At 39.5% G+C, this 21,024-nt stretch overlaps 1 long non-coding RNA gene and 1 other non-coding gene across 2 annotated transcripts; both read right to left on the bottom strand.

Annotated features, from left to right (window-relative positions):
- Window positions 1-432: 432 nt before the first annotated feature.
- LOC120033779 lies at window positions 433-622 on the bottom strand. The gene has a single exon (XR_005473992.1). It is a non-coding gene; the product is annotated as a U2 spliceosomal RNA (small nuclear RNA).
- Window positions 623-4,312: 3,690 nt separating this feature from the next.
- On the bottom strand, window positions 4,313-5,167 carry LOC120033742. Its single transcript, XR_005473988.1, has 3 exons — window positions 4,684-5,167; window positions 4,513-4,574; window positions 4,313-4,412 (listed from the first exon to the last, which is right to left on the bottom strand). It is a non-coding gene; the product is annotated as an uncharacterized LOC120033742 (long non-coding RNA).
- Window positions 5,168-21,024: the final 15,857 nt, after the last annotated feature.

Below are 21,024 nucleotides of genomic sequence, written 5' to 3'. Positions count from 1 at the left end.
ATACATCAGATAACGTTACCGGTATGTGAGGCAGTCCATGTTACCAGTACATGACTTTAGCACATTTCATAGTTTGAACTGTATAGTCTTCTTGTGTATATATATATCCAATCATAACCATTTTTATAACTACTTTATTACTTAGCTATTTGTGTATATTTTTGATCGTGTGTTGAGGAGAGGAGGTTGCAACTAAGCATTTCACTGTACCGTTTACACCCTGTATCCCGTGCATGTGACGAAAACTTTTTTAAAAAGATTAACGCACCATTCACATCAGCTATCAAAGTCAATATAACGGTGACCGACTTGACCAGCAGTATCTAGCCATCACTGACACTAAAATGAACTTGTCCAATGTGAAAATACAATATAGATTATGATCCTTAAAAATCAAAAATGAATCAACGGCTGATTTATATTTACAACGACAGGGGGTGCACCGTTCCTGGAGGTACTGCAATACCAGGTCGATGCGTGGAGTGGACGGAGCAAGCCCCTATTCCATCTCCCTATTCCAAAAATCAATTTAATATATGGTCCCCAGATAGGGGACGTATCAGATATTAAACTGATAAGAACAGATTTTTTTTTTTTTTTTTTTTTTTTTTGGAAAAAGAATTTTTATTTACATTTCTCATTGAAATACAATTACAAAATCAGTGCATTACATGACATCGATTCATAAAAACAGTATCCAAAAATAGTGTAACAATATAACAATAGCAAGACTACTCAAAAAAAGCTGTTCTGCATAACCTGACCAGTATTATTACATTCAAGTTTAACTTGCCTCTAACAATCTCCAAAAAACAATACAAAGAATTCTATAAATACAAACATATACATATACCAAAGTGAATTCTGAATAAACCTCAGTGTATATCAAATATGTACAAAGGCTTAGCCTACATTTCAATTGGCTCTAAAAACATTTAAAGTGAAGGGTAAACCCCTTTCCATTTCTGTTTCACTGATACAATGCCCCACTTATCTATTTCAAATTGTATTCTTTTCCAAATGTCCTGTTTTATAAATTCAACTAATCCCGTCGGCCAAAAGGCCGAGAAGCGATACCCACAATGGTTTCGGGAAGAAGTGGCCGTTCTCCGACACGTCAAATTTGACATTGGTTACACCAAAATGAGCTCTGTATGCTTTTTTTCCCCATAAAAAAAGATAAGGCTTTAAATAAAAGGTGGCATGGATTGCGAGTTGATCAACGTCAGGAATAACCACGTTCGACTGTTACAAAGTAACACAGTTGTAGGTTCTAAAGTCACGTGGTGATCCGCCCTCCAATCAGAAATGAGAGAAAGCGTTGTTCAATTAAAACCATATTAACAGCGAAATTGGAATAATAATTTATCACGGGTGGGGTGGAAACAATTTGGAGATAATAATATTGACATAAGATTTGATCTTGTATCAAATATCTCTGGTAGCGTTGCTGCCACAATGGAACAGAAGCAATTGTCCACTTGGTGGCACCAGAGTTCCACCAACCGTCCCTTTTTCCAAGCTGTCCCGTGTGGTACATCAAACTGCATTTGAATGTTGAACCACTTGACTTCAATACATCATCAATGCAAATAATGTGAACAATAAAAGTAGCCTATGCATTTTTTTTCTTGTAGAGCGTTGTATGATAAGGCCTTTGTGAAGAAGCCTTCATAAAGTTGCCCTCCTAAATTACTCGAGGCCAAACTTCAACGATGTCCATCCATGGCACTGGACTGCAGTGAGAGCTAGGCCAGAGCGGCTGTGGTCCTGGCTGCCTAAATGTTTCCTCCTCATAATAAACATGCCACTTTTGAGGCTTACTTTTACAATTAGGCTTACTCAGTCACTACTATCACCATTATCAAAAGGAACAATGTATTTTTACCTCTAGATTTTATATTTTATTATGAATTAAGTTTTTATAGACATTTACCAAAACCTATTACTGTGTTGATAATTAATTTGAAATAATGATCGTGTTTTTAATGTATATAAGATAACATTAAATATGTATAAGGAGGGATTGAATTTGGACTTCAGAGACGTCAGGGGTTCAAACTGTAGAACCCAGTTCCTACATTTTAATATAAAAATGATTTGATCAAACAAAACTATGCTACATACAAATCAGAGCGAGATTCTGAACATAAGTACATTATTTACCTTCAGGGAGGAATGTATTAAGCTCTGGTGTTGTTAGTGACATGGCACGAGGGGCTAAGATCGTGAGCCAGTGACGGCTCCCCCATGGGAGGGTTGCCAAACCCGGATTCCATCATATTATGCATGTCCAGGCTTGGGATACCCTTAGAAAAAATCTGGGGAGCAGTTCCTGTCACGCCCTGACCTTGGAGATCTTTTTATGTCTCTATTTTGGTTGGTCAGGGCGTGAGTTTGGGTGGGCATTCTATGTCTGGTGTTCTATGTTGTTCTATGTTTTGTATTTCTATGTGTTTGGCCTGGTATGGTTCCCAATCAGAGGCAGCTGTCTATCGTTGTCTCTGATTGAGAACCATACTTAGGTAGCCTGTTCCCACCTGTGTTTGTGGGTAGTTGTTTTCTGTTTTGTGTATTGCACCTTGCAGAACTGTTCGTTTGTCGTTTTTTTGTTCAAGTATTCGTCTTTATTAAAATTATTATAAATACTTACCACGCTGCACCTTGGTCTTCTCCTTCTCCCGACGACATTCGTTACAGTTCCTTTAAGATCCCATTTTGAGCTTCATTCTAGAATATAACACAAGAGCTTTGTGTGTGCAATAGTTTGAAGAGAAATAAATGGATTCATAAATACAATTTCACAATCATAATTATACTGATCAAAAAAAGATGCTTCGATTATAATGTATAATTCTCATTTTATTATAATTTTCATACTGATGTAAACCACACATACAACTAAATAAAGTGTATATAGTGCATAACACAGCACCAAATTAAATTTGAATTAAAATAACTCCATATTCACTGTATTATACAGTAAACTAGTGGCATACATCTGAAAAAAAGTCTACTAGACATTTTTACAGACAATTCATTAGTTAAATGCTTTGACATAGCGGTCATCAAAGTTTACTGTAATGTAACTACTTAACAAAAAATTGTAACGATAAAGAATGTGGAGATAGACCATGTTATTTAACACTTATGTACAACATAAGTGTTGTACTCAACATTTGCTAAACAGCACTCCCGTTAGGCTACTGCAGCCTCACTCTGCCCATGATGTAGCTATCACCTCTATCTGTCCTATGCAGCCTCACTCTACCCATGATGTAGCTATCATCTCTATCTGTCCTCTGCAGCCCCACTCTACCCATGATGTAGCTATCACCTCTATCTGTCCTCTGCAGCCCCACTCTACCCATGATGTAGCTATCACCTCTATCTGTCCTCTGCATCCTCACTCTACCTATGATGTAGCTATCACCTCTATCTGTCCTCTGCAGCCTCACTCTACCCATGATGTAGCTATCACCTCTATCTGTCCTCTGCATCCTCACTCTACCCATGATGTAGCTATCACCTCTATCTGTCCTCTGCATCCTCACTCTACCCATGATGTAGCTATCACCTCTATCTGTCCTCTGCAGCCTCACTCTGCCCATGATGTAGCTATCACGTCTCCTCTGCAGCCTCACTCTACCCATGATGTAGCTATCACCTCTATCTGTCCTCTGCAGCCTCACTCTACCCATGATGTAGCTATCACCTCTATCTGTCCTCTGCAGCCTCACTCTACCCATGATGTAGCTATCACCTCTATCTGTCCTCTGCATCCTCACTCTACCCATGATGTAGCTATCACCTCTATCTGTCCTCTGCAGCCTCACTCTACCCGTGATGTAGCTATCATCTCTATCTGTCCTCTGCAGCCTCACTCTACCCATGATGTAGCTATCACCTCTATCTGTCCTCTGCAGCCCCACTCTACCCATGATGTAGCTATCACCTCTATCTGTCCTCTGCAGCCCCACTCTACCCGTGATGTAGCTATCACCTCTATCTGTCCTCTGCAGCCCCACTCTACCCATGATGTAGCTATCACCTCTATCTGTCCTCTGCAGCCCCACTCTACCCGTGAAGTAGCTATCACCTCTATCTGTCCTCTGCAGCCCCACTCTACCCATGATGTAGCTATCACCTCTATCTGTCCTCTGCAGCCTCACTCTACCCATGATGTAGCTATCACCTCTATCTGTCCTCTGCAGCCTCACTCTACCCATGATATAGCTATCACCTCTATCTCTCCTCTGCAGCCTCACTCTACCCATGATGTAGCTATCACCTCTATCTGTCCTCTGCAGCCTCACTCTACCCGTGACGTAGCTATCATCTTTATTTGGGTAGGAGAGTGCATCCGACTGTCAAGACATCAGTAGATTTGTAGTTCAACATCATCTGTGTACCTGCAGACAAACAATAATACATTAATGATTTGAAGAACGTCAATAATATACACTTAAATTTAAAAACACAATTCTGTGAGGATCAATTTTAAATATATACCTTATAAACCACTGCTTTGCATCCCCTTTGTCAGTTTGTTGTCCCATGACTGGTTCTCTGGTCTGGAAAAGATTTGGTATGCAGATTAGAATAATCAAATACATCCATGTTCACTTATATACTTATGTGTAGTACTTGTTTCTGAGATGATTTCTATTTGTATTTACTTACAGTTGGTACAAGGCAGACTGGTCATCCTCCATGTTGATGTCTGATTCTGCAGCTTCAGTTGGTGCCAACACATGAGCCACTTCCACTTGGCTGAAATATCACACAGATAAACAAAAACATTGATATTATATTGCAATCAAACAACAGTTCAAATGAGTTAAATTATTATGTAACTTGCATATATATTATTTATCAGTGTCAAAAATAGCTTACCCGTGTATTTGTTTGTCTTCTGGCTTGTTCTTAATAATGTGACCAGTTTGTTCAAGCTTCTGGATCAGGAGTCGGAGTGCGTCTTGTTGTGTAACGATATAACTGAGTGAGCTGTAGTCAACCATCCTGCCTTGCCAAAGATGCTGTACCATGGAATCTCGGGCAGCGGCGACTTCTTGATCAATCTCTTGTTTTGGTTTTAGCTTCATGCACACTCTGTTGAGGTGCACAGAGATGTTGTTCTGGTTCTTCAAGCAAAATCTGCAGACAATAGGGATTATTTTTATATAAAAAAAACTCAATTTGTTTGGCGCGTTATGTTCAGAAATCCACAGGCTCAGGCAGGTCATGAAGGGCAGACGATAATTCCAAATAGTATCCGTAAAGTTCGTAGAAACATGTAAAACATTTTTATAATCAATCCTCAGGTTGTTTTTAACATAAATAATCTTTATAATGAGAATATTTCAACCGGTAGGTAAACTATTCAATACAATAGAAAAAGACAATGTTGGACATCTGGCTATCCACTGACGCGATTTGATAAATCTCGCTCATTTTTCAGAATAAAAGCTTGAAACTATGTCTAAAGCCTATTCACGGCCTGTGGAAGCCATTGGAAAAGGAATCTGGTTGATATCCCTTTAAATGGAGGATAGGCAGGCAGTGGAACAGGGATTTTTCAAAATAAGAGGCACTTCCGGGTTGGATTTCCTCAGGTTTTTGCCTGCAAAATCAGTTCTGTTATACTCACAGACAATATTTTGACAGTTTTGGAAACTTTAGAGTGTTTTCTATCCTAATCTGTCAATTATATGCATATTCTAGCATCTGGGCCTGAGAAATAGGCCGTTTACATTGGGCACGTTATTTTTCCAAACATAAAAATTCTGCCTCCTAGCGTCAAGAAGTTAAGAACAAATTCTTATTTACAATGACGGCCTACCAAAAGGCCCCCTGCACAGACAGGGGATTAAAAACACATCACAACAAGAGAGACCTAAGACAACAACATAGCATGGCAGCAACACATGACAACACAGCATGGAAGCAACATAACAACATGGTAGCAACACCATATGGCAGCAGCACAACATAACAACATGGTAGCAGCACAAAACATGGTACAAACATTATTGGCCACAGACAACAGCACAAAGGGCAAGAAGGTAGAGACATCAATAGATCACGCAAAGCAGCCCCACAACTGTCAGTAAGAGTATCCATGAGTGAGTCTTTGAATGAAGACATTGAGATTGTTGCAGCTCATTCCGGTCGCTAGCTGCAGCGAACTGAAAAGACCAGCGACCCAGGGATCTGTGTGCTTTGGGGACCTGTAACAGAATGCGGCTGGTAGAACAGGTGTTGTATGTGGAGGATGAGGGCTGCAGTAGATATCTCAGATAGGGGGGAGTGAGCCCTATGAGGGTTTTATAAATAAGCATCAACCAGTGGGTCTTGCGACAGGTATACAGAGATGACCAGTTTGCATTGGTGGCAAATCTGATGGCCGAATGGTAAAGAACATCTAGCCGCTCGAGAGCACCCTTACCTGCCGATCTATAAATTACATCTCCGTAATCTAGCAAGGGTAGGATGGTCATCTGAATCAGGGTTAGTTTGGCAACTGGGGTGAAAGAGGAGCGATTACAATACAGGAAACCAAGTCTAGATTTTACTTTAGCCTGCAGCTTTGATATGGGCTGAGAGAAGGACAGTATACCGTCTAGCCCCACTCCCAAGTACTTGTACGCGGTGACTACCTCAAGCTCTAAACCCTCAGAGGTAGTAATCACACCTGCGGGGAGAGGGGCATTCTTCTTACCAAACCACATGACCTTTGTTTTGGAGGTGTTCAGAACAAGGTTAATAACGCTAGGGGTCAGATTTTTTTTTTTTTTTTTAAATAACGTTCCCAAGGTAAACGGACATTTTCTCTAGCCCAGATCGTAGAATATGCATATAATTTACAGATTGGGATAGAAAACACTCCAAAGTTTCCAAAACTGTCAAAATATTGTCTGTGAGTATAACAATACTTATTCTGCAGGCGAAAACCTGAGAAAATCTAACCCGGAAGTGAATATATATATATTTTTATCTGTGTTTCCTGGCCCGTCTATCCTCCATTTAAAGGGGTATCAACCAGATTCCCCTTTTCCTATGGCTTCCTCGGGCTGTGACCAGGCTTTAGACATAGTTTCAGGCTTTTATTTTGAAAAATGAGCGAGATGTTTCAAAGTAGTCAGGTGTCCTCTGAATAATTCCTGCGCGCGAGAGAGAGGCTCCCCATTTTCCTTTTCTCTCTTAAAGAATAGGTTATGGTCCGGTTGAAATATTATCGATAATGTTTGTTAAAAACAACCTGAGGATTGATTATAAAAAACATTTGACATGTTTCTACGACCATTACGGATACTTTTTGGAATTTGTCGAACGGAACAAGGCTTTCGTTTTCTGAACATATGCGCAACCCAAATGGCGTTTTTTTGTGATAAAAGTAATATTTATCGAACAAAAAGAACATTTGTTGTGTAACTGGGAGTCTCGTGAGTGCAAACATCCGAAGATTATCAAAGGTAAGCGATTAATTTTATTACTTTTCTGACTTTCGTGACCAAGCTAACCAAGCTAATATAAAGCTAACTGTTCAACCATTGATTGCTACACTCACAAAAGCTTGGATTTCTTTCGCTGTAAAGTATATTTTCAAAATCTGACACGATAGGTGGATTAACAACAAGCTAAGCTGTGTTTTGGTACATTTCACTTGTGATTGCATGATTTTTAATATTTTTAGTAATATTTTTTTATCTGATACGTTTGGGAATTTTCATCTTCCTTTCAGGACCGGAACGAGGCTGTAGTTTTCTCAACATAACGCGCAACCCAAATGGCGTTTTTTTGCTATAAAAGTAATATTTATCGAACAAAAATAACATTTTTTGTGTAACTGGGAGTCTCGTGAGTGCAAACATCCGAAGATTATCAAAGGTAAGCGATAAATTTTATTGCTTTTCTGACTTTCGTGACCAAGCTAACCAAGCTAATATAAGGCTAACTGTTCTAGCATTGATTGCAACACTCACAAAAGCTTGGATTTCTTTCGTTGTAAAGTAAGCTATACAATCTCAGGCCAAGGGACAGGGCTTGTATGTGTGTGTGAGAGAGAGAGAGAACCAGAAAGAACAGACAGTTTGAGGCCTGGTCTGTGGGAGAGAAACGCACAGTTTAAAATAGATCCATGACTACATTGAACTCTCTGCCTCCCCAGGTAACTCAAGCTAGCAATAAACCAGATAGAAAAAGATGAAAGAACACCTTACGTCACAACGGGGACTGTAGAGAGACATTTTATATGTATTTTATATTGTATTTTGCAGTGTAGTATGCATGTGATGTGTGGTTGTCTCTCCGAGTATTTTAAGATGAATGCACTAGCTCTGGATGGGAGACTACTAAATTGTAATGTCAATGTAGTGCTATGTATATTATGTACACTTTTGTGTTTCCTGTTTGAACCCCAGGAAGACTATTGTGAGCCCAGCTGTTGAAATGCAGTTGATTATGTAAATAGTCTTGTAGAACTCAGGTATTGATGGTCCATTTCAGGGTGAGTCATTGACATGAATGTTCAGACTGAAAGAGCTGTGAACTCTACTCTGATGGCCCATGTCTACCACAACCTCTTCTATTGTGTTAGTAAGGTTCTTCCTGCTGCACAGACCCTGTGGAGGCTCTAGAGCACCTGGTTAAACTGTGTTGGGGAGCATTTTAAACTCTGTGGTTAAATGAGTGAGAAATGTGTCATTTTTGCCATGGTTTGTGAGTGAGCAAAATATGCTTTCATTTTAAATTGGCATGTTGAATTATTTTGTCATTAAACTATTGTATAATGCTTTAATTTCTCCAATGTCTCCATTTTGTGCTACTGTTACTACCTTACACAAGCTTGCATTTTCACCCCATAAAATTTAGTATAATTACACATCTTTTTTTTACCTCAGATTGGTGAAGTTAGTGTGAAAATGTAGTCATCATGGTAGCATAAGGTTGATTAAAACAGATCAATATCTTTGGTTTAGTGCCGTTGATTTTGTCGCGTGCTGAGATACGCAGGCCAAACACCAATACGTGGATTTGACAGTCAAATTATCACTTAAATCGCAGCCTACCGTTGTCGCTGTTGATATTGTATGCCGCGTCATGATTCGTTTAAGTTAAATAAAGCGGAGCCAGTTCAGAAGGGAAACCTGAGTGTGGTGGCATCAGCTGATTGCATCAGCGGATATTGCACCAATTGGATCCACACTACTTCCGTGCTGTCTATTTAAGTTGACCAGTTATACACGTTTCCTCAGGAGTTGTACCACTGCTCATGCTCTCACAACGTCTGTGCCCGGAGAAGACTTGTTTCTCAGGTGAGCAGGACGATTATGATATGGAGTTACGTTGGGATGCCACCAGGCCGCTAGCAAAGCCAGGAGAAGAGGAGTATTGGGACAGGGACATAAAGGAGGGAGAAGAGGAGTATTGGACAGGGACATAAAGGAGGGAGAAGAGGAGTATTGGGACAGGGACATAAAGGAGGGAGAAGAGGAGTATTGGGACAGGGACATAAAGGAGGGAGAAGAGGAGTATTGGACAGGGACATAAAGGAGGGAGAAGAGGAGTATTGGGACAGGGACATAAAGGAGGGAGAAGAGGAGTATTGGGACAGGGACATAAAGGAGGGAGAAGATGAGTATTGGGACAGGGACGTAAAGGAGGGAGAAGAGGAGTATTGGGACAGGGTCATAAAGGAGGGAGAAGAGGAGTATTGGGACAGGGTCATAAAGGAGGGAGAAGAGGAGTATTGGGACTGCAACATAAAGGAGGGAGAAGATGAATATTGGGACAGGGACGTAAAGGAGGGAGAAGAGGAAAAAGAGAATGAGGAAAGCAGAGGTTGAATTTGATGAAGATGGTGTTCAAAAAGGGAGATGGGGGTGTTGACTGGGTTCAAGTACAAACACCATCAGATGTCCTCCTGACAGAGTTCTGGAGGTGAAATGGAAGTGAATGAGGGAGATTTAAGTGATTTGGAAGGTGTGGTGAGATGCTCAGAGCCCGAGCCTTGCATCGGTGGACATGGTTATGATAAAGATGAGTTTGGCCCAGTGGGAGTGAGATTCTTGGAGAAAGTGGATCCAGGCCTTTTGGCTGATCCATATGTGGTATCAGGTTGGGTGGCAGGGCATGCAGGCAGGCTGGGAGTGTGTAGTTGCATATTCTTGATACCATTTGAAAGGAAACACTTTGCAGTTTGTGGAAATGTGAATTGAATGTAGGAGAATATAACACAATAGATCTGGTAGAAGAAAATACAAAGAAAAAAACACATGTTTTTTTTTTGTATTGTTTTGTACCATCATCTTTGAGATGCAACAGAAAGGTCCCAAAACTAGCCATGACTCTGGTTGTAATTTAGATGGTGTCCAAAAGAGGGCAGCAGTGTATGTGCAAAGTTTCAGACTGATAACTTGAAGACTAAAAAGCTACATGAAATTTAGTATGAAGTCACCCAGGTGTACTTCACGATTTGCCCAAATGTATCCAAGTGGCCTTCAAGTGGTCGAATTGGTAAATTGATACTTTTTCAAAAATATAAAACCATATAAAACATACAAAAATGCTATGCTAATAAAAAATACAGGTTTACACACTCCCAGGAATGTCAAAACATTTTGGATCATTTGCTTCCCTAGATAAAATGTACTAACAGGAGACCCGACAAGAATGCTGATCCAATGTCTCCAAACACAGAGGTGTTCTCTACCTCCCTCTCTACCTCTCTGCCTCCCTCTCTACCTCCCTCCCTCTCTAACTACCTCCCTCTCTCCCTCCTTCCAGAATGAGAGGTAAAATGTTATCACCTGTAGTATCTCGGGGCTGTTCTCGATGCCCTCCTTCATCCAGGACGTTCTCAGCAGGAGCGGACCCTGTCCCATTATCCAGAGTGGAGAACAGACGCATCCCGATCGATAGTGCTCGTCATAGCGCTGGTTCTACGGCCAGTCTCATCGAATGGCTGCAAGGAAAGGTGGGGAACACCTCATAAATATTACCAGAATGAACTTCGGTTGAATCCAAAATGGCCCCCTATTCCACAATATAAAGATAAGAGTACCATTACAGACAGTCTCTTTCCTCACCTCCAGCTCCTCTCCAAACACATAGGTGAAATATTTAAGAGAATGACCAAGTTAGCAGCCAACACTGATCTAATTTCATAAGGTAAGACACCACAAACAATGTACAAAAGAAATACAAAATAAAATGTACACATTATTTACAATGACTGTACTTACAACACGCACTAAACACAAGAATGTGCTGCTGGTCCCAAGTCCCTTTCAGCTGTAAAGCACTTACCATCTACTTGTAGGCTGGCTGGGTATTCACACCTCTAGATGGCCGGGCGGGGGTTTGTTGTGGAGCCAGAGAGAGAGTCAGTCTTTACCACTAAAACAATCAGTAAGAACTGTTAGAGGAATTTAGTTCCTATGTTGTTCATTAACCAATTCAATTAAAACACTTCTGTCCTTTTCTAAGAATTTGTAAGGTTCTTATTTACATAAAATAGACAGAGACCAATCATCTACTTAGCCAATAGCGTTTATTCTCGAGAGCTCTGCCCATCATTTCATGTACATTGGTTTATATACCTCTCATTTCGTCATAAATGTCCCTCCTCCTCTCAGACAATGACAATGCTGTTTTACAAGTCTTCTCTTATGCCTACATTGCTTATCATATGCTACAACATGTTACACAATCTACTGCAAGCCCAACGGTTTCTCCCCTCCCTGAGTGGGGAGACATTCTTCCTGTTATCAGTTTCACAGTGGTCACAAGTTGTCTGTCACAAGTTGTCTGTTAACTTCTTTGATATAGGGGGCAGCATTTTCACTTTTGGATGAATTGCGTGCCCATAGTGAACTGCCTCCTACTCTGTCCCAGATACTAATATATGCATATTATTATTACTATTGGATATAAAACACTCTGAAGTTTCAAAAACTATTTGAATGATGTCTGTGAGTATAACAGAACTCATATGGCAGGCAAAAACCTGAGAAAAAATCCAAACAGGAAGTGAGAATTCTGAAAATGGTCATCGTTCAACTCATCGCCTATTCAATTCCCTGTAAGATATGGATCTGTTTGCACTTCCTGTGCCTTCCACTAGATGTCAACAGTCTGTAGAACGTGGAATGAAGCCTCTAGTGTGATGTGGGGCCGGATGGGAGGTGTTTCAGTCATTGGTCTGGCAGAATGCCAGTTCCTAGTCACGCGCATTCCTCATGATATCGCCATGCATTCCATTACTTATAGAGACTGAAAAGAATGCTCCGGTTGGAACGTTATTGGATATATATGATAACAACATCCTGAAGATTGATTCTCTACTAAGTTTGACCAGTTTATTCGACTTGTAATATAACTTTTTAAAGTTTTCGTCCGACGTTTGCCTGCATCTGCGTGAGCGTTTGGACACATGTACTACACAGCTAGCAAAAGTAGCTAATAGGACATAAGTAATGAGCATTATCGAACAAAACAACAATTTATTGTGGAACTAGGATTCATGGCACTGCATTCTGATGAACATAATCAAATGTAAGGGAATATTTACGATGTAATTTCGTATTTCTGTTGACTCCAACATGGCGGAGAAATGTTGTTAAATCTGAGCGCCGTCTCAGATTATTGCATGGTGTGCTTTTTACGTAAAGTTTTTTTTAAATCTGACACAGCGGTTGCATTAAGAACAAGTGTATCTTTAATTATATGTAAAACATGTATCTTTCATCAAAGTTTATGATGAGTATTTCTGTTATTTGACGTGGCTCTCTGTAATTACTCCGGATATTTTGGAGGCATTTCTGAACATGGCGCCAATGTAAACCGAGATTTGTGGATATAAATATGCACATTATCAAACAAAACATAAATATATTGTGTAACATGATGTCCAATGAGTGTCATCTGATGAAGATCATCAAAGGTTAGTGATTAATTTTATCTCTATTTCTGCTTTTTGTTACTACTATCTTTTGCTGGGAAAATGGCTGTGTTTTTCTGTGGCTATGTACTGAGCTAACATAATTGTTTGGTGTGCTTTCCCCGTAAATCCTTTTTGAAATCAGACATGTTGGCTGGATTCACAACATGTGTAGCTTTAATAACCTTTTCTCAATAGGGGGTGCTGTTTTCACTTTGTAAAAATTTCATTCCCAAATTAAACTGCCTCGTACTCAATTCTTGCTCGTACAATATGCATATTATTATTACTATTGGATAGAAAACACTCTCTAGTTTCTAAAACCGTTTGAATTATATCTGTGAGTAAAACAGAACTCAAGTTGGAGCAATTTTCCTGTGAGGAAGTGAGAAATCTGAAATCAGACAGGCTGTTCTGGGGTCAGTTTATTAATTTGCATGTCTTCTATTGGTCGAGATGCACTGCATACGCCTTCCCCTAGATGTCAGCAAATAGTGAGAATTGGAATTGAGTTGCTAGGCAGATCTGAGGCCATATAAATGGACTGGGAACGTGGGGTCCAGTCTTTCCTTCATTCGCCATGACGCAAGACAGACCTCAGGATGGCGTTCTAGAAAGCTCCCGTTATAGCCCTTAGATATATCCGGCTCTGATTTTATTCGATATAGGTGTTAAAGACATCATAATGTTGTTATTTTAAACCGAGTTATATCAGTTTATATCAGTATATTGCGATTTTCGGTATTTTATTTGTGCTGTGTTATGGTGAGTTGGACACGTCTTCGCCACATGGCTAATGTTAACTGCTAATTCCAAAGTTGAAGGCGACAATCTACAACCGAGCAACGATTCTTTTGGACAAAGGACAACTTGCCCAAGATTCTGATGGGAGCTCATCAAAAAGTAAGAACAATTTATGATGTTAATTCGTTGTTCTGTTGAAAAATGTAAAACTCATATTCCGCCATTAATTTCGGTGCGGTCTCGCTTTAACGCACGCTGTATGTCGTAGTAACGTTAATTTTAAAAATCTAACACAGCGGTTGCATTACGAACTAATGTATCTTTCATTTGCTGTCCAACCTGTATTTTTTTGTCAAGTTTAGGATTAGTTACTGATTAGATTAGGTGCCTCTCCCAAGATTTCTCCCGACATATTGTTGGCAGCTTGGCTACTATTCTCATTGTATAACCACGATTTGTGCCGCTAAATATGCACATTTTCGAACAAACTCTATATGTATTGTGTAATATGATGTTATAGGACTGTCATCTGAAGAAGTTTGAGAAGGTTAGTGAAAAAATTAATATATTTTGCTGGTTTATTCGTTATCGCTATTGTTGGCTTGAATCAATGCTGTTGTGTGGTTGGCTATTGTAGTAAGCTAATATAATGCTATATTGTGTTTTCGCTGTAAAACACTTAAAAAATCTGAAATATTGGCTGGATTCACAAGATCTTTGTCTTTCATTTGCTGTACGCTGTGTATTTTTCATAAATGTTTTATGATGAGTATTTAGGTAATTCACGTTGGTCTCTGTAGTTATTCTAGTTGCTTTGGTGAGAGTTGTGATGGTGGTTGCAATGTAAAACTATGATTTATACCTGAAATATGCACATTTTTCTAACAAACCATATGCTATACAATAAATATGCTATCAGACTGTCATCTGATGAAGTTGTTTCTTGGTTAGTGACTATTTTTATCTTTATTTTGTCGAAATTGTGATAGCTACCTATGCAGGAAAAAATTGGTGGGAAAAAAAAGTTGTGTCTTTTGCTATCGTGGTTAGCTAATAGATTTACATATTGTGTCTTCCCTGTAAAACATTTTAAAAATCAGAAATGATGGCTGGATTCACAAGATGTGTATCTTTCATCTGGTGTCTTGGACTTGTGATTTAATGATATTTAGATGCTAGTATTTACTTGTGACGCTATGCTAGGCTATGCTAGTCAGCTTTTTTACTGATGGGGGTGCTCCCGGATCCGGGATTGTGACCAAGTAGAAGTTAATTTGTTGTCTTTCAAGTGTGATTTCATGAAAGATTGATTTTTATAGTAATATATTTGAATTTGGCGCGCCACATTTTTTCTGGATTTTGGCCAAGTGGGACGTTCGTGTCCCACATATCCTAGAGAAGTTAACACTTCCTCTTTGCCTATGTATAAACATTCTTCATCAGACAGGGTAGGGTAGGGGTAGAATTTTGTTAGTTACAGTCCTATCATTACTTTTAAATGTATACATAATTTAGTCATTATACATAAAATCCATAACAATCCACCCTTTGACTAAATATTATACACACAATCACACATCTATTTTTATTAGAAATATCTATTATACTCAAAATCAACCACACAAAGAACCAATATATGTATTTACAATGACTGTTCTAGGCCTACATCAGAATCATAACTCTTCTTGTCAGGAGTTTCGTTATAATCTTCATCAAAAAACAGTCTAAACATCAAAACAAGAAACAACCTAAACATTACAAATGGTCTCATCCAACATAGGTTCCTCGTAGGTGAAGGATCCAGGTCCATCTACTAGGTCTGGTGACATGTATTCATCATTCCACTGGTCAGAGCTCGGAATCGCTCCGTATCTCACCATCTGTTGCGTCATCGATTTCTCCAGAGTCCTGGAAATGAGACCTCTCACGCAACATCCACACAAAACTAACACAGTCACACAGGTGAAGGGTGCCCACAACACAGTGATCATGACATTTTTCCATTTCCCAAACACACTATCAAACCAATTTGTTAGAGCATTATCTACCTCTGCCAGGGCCTTGGAGTTCTCTGCCAGGGCCTTGGTCACTGATCCGTCTGGAGCTGTGTTATCGGGGATGAAAGTAAGCACATTGTTCCAAACATCACGCAGACCCCTCCCTTCTCAACTAATAACATATCTAATCCTATTCTTATTCTGCCATGCCATCTATTGCATCTCTAGTAAAATTGATGAATCGCTGTTGATTATAATAGATATAATTGATCCCAACCCACATTCTTATTGAGAGTTGACCACCAGAAGATACTTGATTCCAAGCCAGCCCATATCTGATTCCTAGCTTTGAACTTATCAGGCACCCCCCTTGGAACTCCAATGCCATCAATGTAAATTCTATTGTTAAAAGATCCAGACGGAGCACTCCCTCTCTCTTTTCTACCTGGCTCTAGGTCTTTGTGTTTGATAAGGGTGAAGGGCATGCCTAACTGCACTAGTGCACAACTACCGGTCCAAATGGTAGGCAGGTTAGGCCCCAGCCTCACACCTCCACAAACCACCAGACATCCGTTCTAGGCCTTTTTATCTTACTAAAGTCCTCGGACTCAACCACCCAGACAGGTCCCTCATTGTCTTGTCTGTTGTAACATTCTCTCTCCTATTGCATGTTCTTACTTCCCCTACGTCCCATCCGTGTATGATGTAGTGAGCCCTACAATAATAATATATCCTCCTGTAACTGTGAAAGGGGGAAGTCTGGATGTAATGGGCACATGGAGTTACAGATAATGCAGATCACTGCAACTGTCATTGTCTGGCTTCCCTGCCTTCATGAACAGTTTATCATACAGGCCATTCCACTGGGAGTATCAATTCCATCAAATGGAAAGGGAATGGTTGTCAACTGAGGTTTTGCTGTGGCGCAGGCATAACCTTCTTCTTTCGCTACTGATCTGGCTGTATACTGAATCCATTCTAACCATAGGTTAGAATCCCCATAACCAGTTTCCACCTCAATCACTTCCTTAAGATCTTGTTGTGTATATCCGCACCGGTCCTTGGCTCTGAACTACTCTGCTGTCAGTATCTGTTTTGTCAGGGGCTCTGCTTGTATTCTAGCTGACTATAGAGCTATCACCTGCCCTAACCTCCTCTACCCGGAATGGCACTAGGGTATCAACCGAAACCTGGTCAAATCCAACATACCATAACCCTAGATCCTCTTTCATTAACCTGTTGAGGACAGAGGGCGCTGTTTTCACTTTGGGGGAAAATCGTGCCCAATTTAAACGGCCTCGTACTCAATTCTTGCTCGTACAATATGCATATTATTATTACTATTGGATAGAAAACACTCTCTAGTTTCTAAAACCGTTTGAATTATATCTGTGAGTAAAACAGAACTCCTTTTGCAGCAAACTTCCTGACAGGAAGTGGAAATGTCCTTGATATTTATTAGTATAGATGCACTTCATACGTCTTCCACTAGATGTCGACAGGCAGTGAGAGAAGAAATGGAGTGAATAACTTGATCTGGGGTCGAATAAAAGCTCTCGGCATGACGTGTCACCAGTTTCCTGTTTTCTGGAGAGCGCGTGAAGGGACCTGGTTTTGCCTTCTGATAAGCTGTCGTTATGGACGACTAATATCTCCGGCTTTGATTTTATTTGATACATGTGACAATATCATCGTAAAGTATGTTTTTTCAATATAGTTTTATTAGATTATTATACTTCAAAAACACAACACAGTAGTGCAACCGTAAAATTGTCTCCCTCTGCGGATTAAGTTTGTTGATGCAGACCGAGTGGCGCTGCCATTTTACCAGTTTGTAAACATTTCCTTTCATGGAGCTTTACGGACAATTCCTTCAACCTCATGGCTTGGTTTTTGGGACCTTATATAGACAGGTGTGTACCTTTGCAAATCATGTCCAATCAATTGAATTTACCACAGGTGGACTCCAATCAAGTTGTAGAAACATCTCAAGGATAGTCAATGGAAACAAGATGCACCCGATCTCAATATCGAGTCTCATAGCAAAGGGTCTGAATACTTATGTAAAAAAGGTATCTGTTTTTTTTTATTTATTTTTTTATAAATGTGAAAACATTTCTAAAAACCTGTGTTTGCTTTGTCATTATGGGGTATTGTGTGTAGATTGATGAGGACCGTTTCTTATTTAATCCATTTTAAAATAAGGCTGTAACGTAACAAAATGTGGAAAAAGTCAAGGTGTCTGAATACTTTACGAATGCACTGTATGTATTCATATCAGTAGTCTGGTACTGTATGTATTCATATCAGTAGTCTGGTACTGTATGTATTCATATCAGTAGGCTGGTACTGTATGTATTCATATCAGTAGGTTGGTACTGTATGTATTCATATCAGTAGGTTGGTACTGTATGTATTCATATCAGTAGCCTGGTACTGTATGTATTCATATCAGTAGGCTGGTACTGTATGTATTCATATCAGTAGTCTGGTACTGTATGTATTCATATCAGTAGGCTGGTACTGTATGTATTCATATCAGTAGGTTGGTACTGTATGTATTCATATCAGTAGGCTGGTACTGTATGTATTCATATCAGAGTCTGGTACCGTATGTATTCATATCAGTAGGCAGGTACTGTATGTATTCATATAAGTAGGCTGGTACTGTATGTATTCATATCAGTAGGCGGGTACCGTATGTATTCATATCAGTAGGCTGGTACTGTATGTATTCATATCAGTAGGCTGGTACTGTATGTATTCATATCAGTAGGCTGGTACCGTATGTATTCATATCAGTAGGCTGGTACCGTATGTATTCATATCAGTAGCCTGGTACTGTATGTATTCATATCAGTAGCCTGGTACTGTATGTATTCATATCAGTAGGCTGGTACTGTATGTATTCATATCAGTAGTCTGGTACTGTATGTATTCATATCAGTAGTCTGGTACCGTATGTATTCATATCAGTAGGCTGGTACTGTATGTATTCATATCAGTAGGCTGGTACTGTATGTATTCATATCAGTAGTCTGGTACCGTATGTATTCATATCAGTAGTCTGGTACCGTATGTATTCATATCAGTAGGCTGGTACTGTATGTATTCATATCAGTAGGCTGGTACTGTATGTATTCATATCAGTAGGCTGGTACTGTATGTATTCATATCAGTAGTCTGGTACCGTATGTATTCATATCAGTAGGCTGGTACTGTATGTATTCATATCAGTAGGCTGGTACTGTATGTATTCATATCAGTAGCGGGTACCGTATGTATTCATATCAGTAGGCTGGTACTGTATGTATTCATATCAGTAGGCTGGTACTGTATGTATTCATATCAGTAGGCTGGTACCGTATGTATTCATATCAGTAGGCTGGTACTGTATGTATTCATATCAGTAGGCGGGTACTGTATGTATTCATATCAGTAGCCTGGTACTGTATGTATTCATATAAGTAGGCTGGAACCGTATGTATTCATATCAGTAGGCTGGTACTGTATGTATTCATATCAGTAGGCTGGTACTGTATGTATTCATATCAGTAGGCTGGTACCGTATGTATTCATATCAGTAGCCTGGTACTGTATGTATTCATATCAGTAGCCTGGTACTGTATGTATTCATATCAGTAGCCTGGTACCGTATGTATTCATATCAGTAGGCTGGTACTGTATGTATTCATATCAGTAGCCTGGTACCGTATGTATTCATATCAGTAGGCTGGTACCGTATGTATTCATATCAGTAGGCTGGTACTGTATGTATTCATATCAGTAGCCTGGTACTGTATGTATTCATATTAGTAGTCTGGTACTGTATGTATTCATATCAGTAGGCTGGTACTGTATGTATTCATATAAGTAGGCTGTGTAATACAAAGGGGAATAAAAATAATCTGAAAGTATCTCATGTCATTAAAATTATGAGCCATATCATCCTCCATTCACTATCACAAGGGTTAGAAACTACACAGACTCACTTCATAGAACTTTAAAACACTGGCAGTTTGTCTACTTCACTTCTTTAGTCTACTCTCTGAACACTCCAGATAGCCCTGTGAATAAAACAAATGCTGGCAATACTGGTGTCAAACCATGCAAGTGTCAGTAGCATGAAATAACATCTACCTTCTCATTGAAACAGTTCATCATGAAACAGTTCTACAGCAACTTTTCATGCACAGTGGGAAGTTGGAACGAACAACAAACTTGGATAGATAGAACCCTGCTCTTACCATGAGAAACAGATTCCCCAATCTTCTCCTCCTCTTCTTCATCTTTAATGTTGAAATTCAGCTCCAGTGTTTGACTGCAGTCTTCCAGCTTCACTGATGCCATCTCTGGATCCTGCTGTGCAAACTGGGCTCCACTGTCACAATCAGGACCCAGTGACTGTAGGTTTGGACTCAGTGTGTAAGGAGAGAGGCAGGCTGGGTTTGTCCTCATTGCTGATGTTACAAACCTCAGACTTAATCTGAGTCAGCCTGTAGTAATAAAGACAAACAGACACAAAAGTTAATCTTGACAGTTCTGGCACGTTATTAATTCTAAAATAATATTGTTTATATTTAGGTGCAGGAGCTCCACAATACTTTTGAGCTAATATTCTATAAGAGGAACATGAGCTAAAACAGTAGAAATTTGAGGTGTCGGTACTCAGCCCGGGTGTGCGGGCTGAGTGCAGGCAAGTCAAGCACTGATCTAATTTCAATAGATCTGGTCGCTAAGCATTGACAACAAAACATTAATTAATTCACATTAGACAAAGTATACACTTTAAATTAGGCTACACAACTCTAAACGCACTTAATCTATAGTAGATTTCCTGAATTCACATAAATACATAAATTACAAAAAAAACCATTTAGTACAAGGTTGTAGTATGTTGTAGGCAGCACTATGTACTATTTTCCTGAATAACCTTGTCTTCACTGTATTATTCCAATCAAAAACCAATAGTAGTTCCGTTCACACCATAGTAACATGTATAGATAGACAGAAACAACTGAATGTCTCTGAATATTAGTTCACATGTAGAAAACTGATAATCATTGCATTTAGCTCCAAAACAGTAGTGCAACCGTAAAAGTGTGTCTCTGCTGCACCCTCACTGCCTGCACTGAAGTCCGTTGATGCAGACCGAGTGGGAACCGCCATTTTACCAGCTCGTGAATTTTACACAAAACCAAAAGCGACATGTAAAACGAACCCAGAAATCTCAAATAAATTGATCCTTTATGAAATTACATTGACGAAAGTATATACATCCACTCAGACTAACCCAAAGTCTATATTGACAAGTTATCACGTTCACTCACGCGGTTTGAC

This window comes from Salvelinus namaycush, chromosome 40 (assembly GCF_016432855.1).
Source record: "Salvelinus namaycush isolate Seneca chromosome 40, SaNama_1.0, whole genome shotgun sequence".
NCBI lineage: Eukaryota > Metazoa > Chordata > Actinopteri > Salmoniformes > Salmonidae > Salvelinus > Salvelinus namaycush.
The sequence above is the reverse complement of the archived record's forward strand: the minus strand, read 5'-3'. Positions and strand labels throughout refer to the sequence as shown.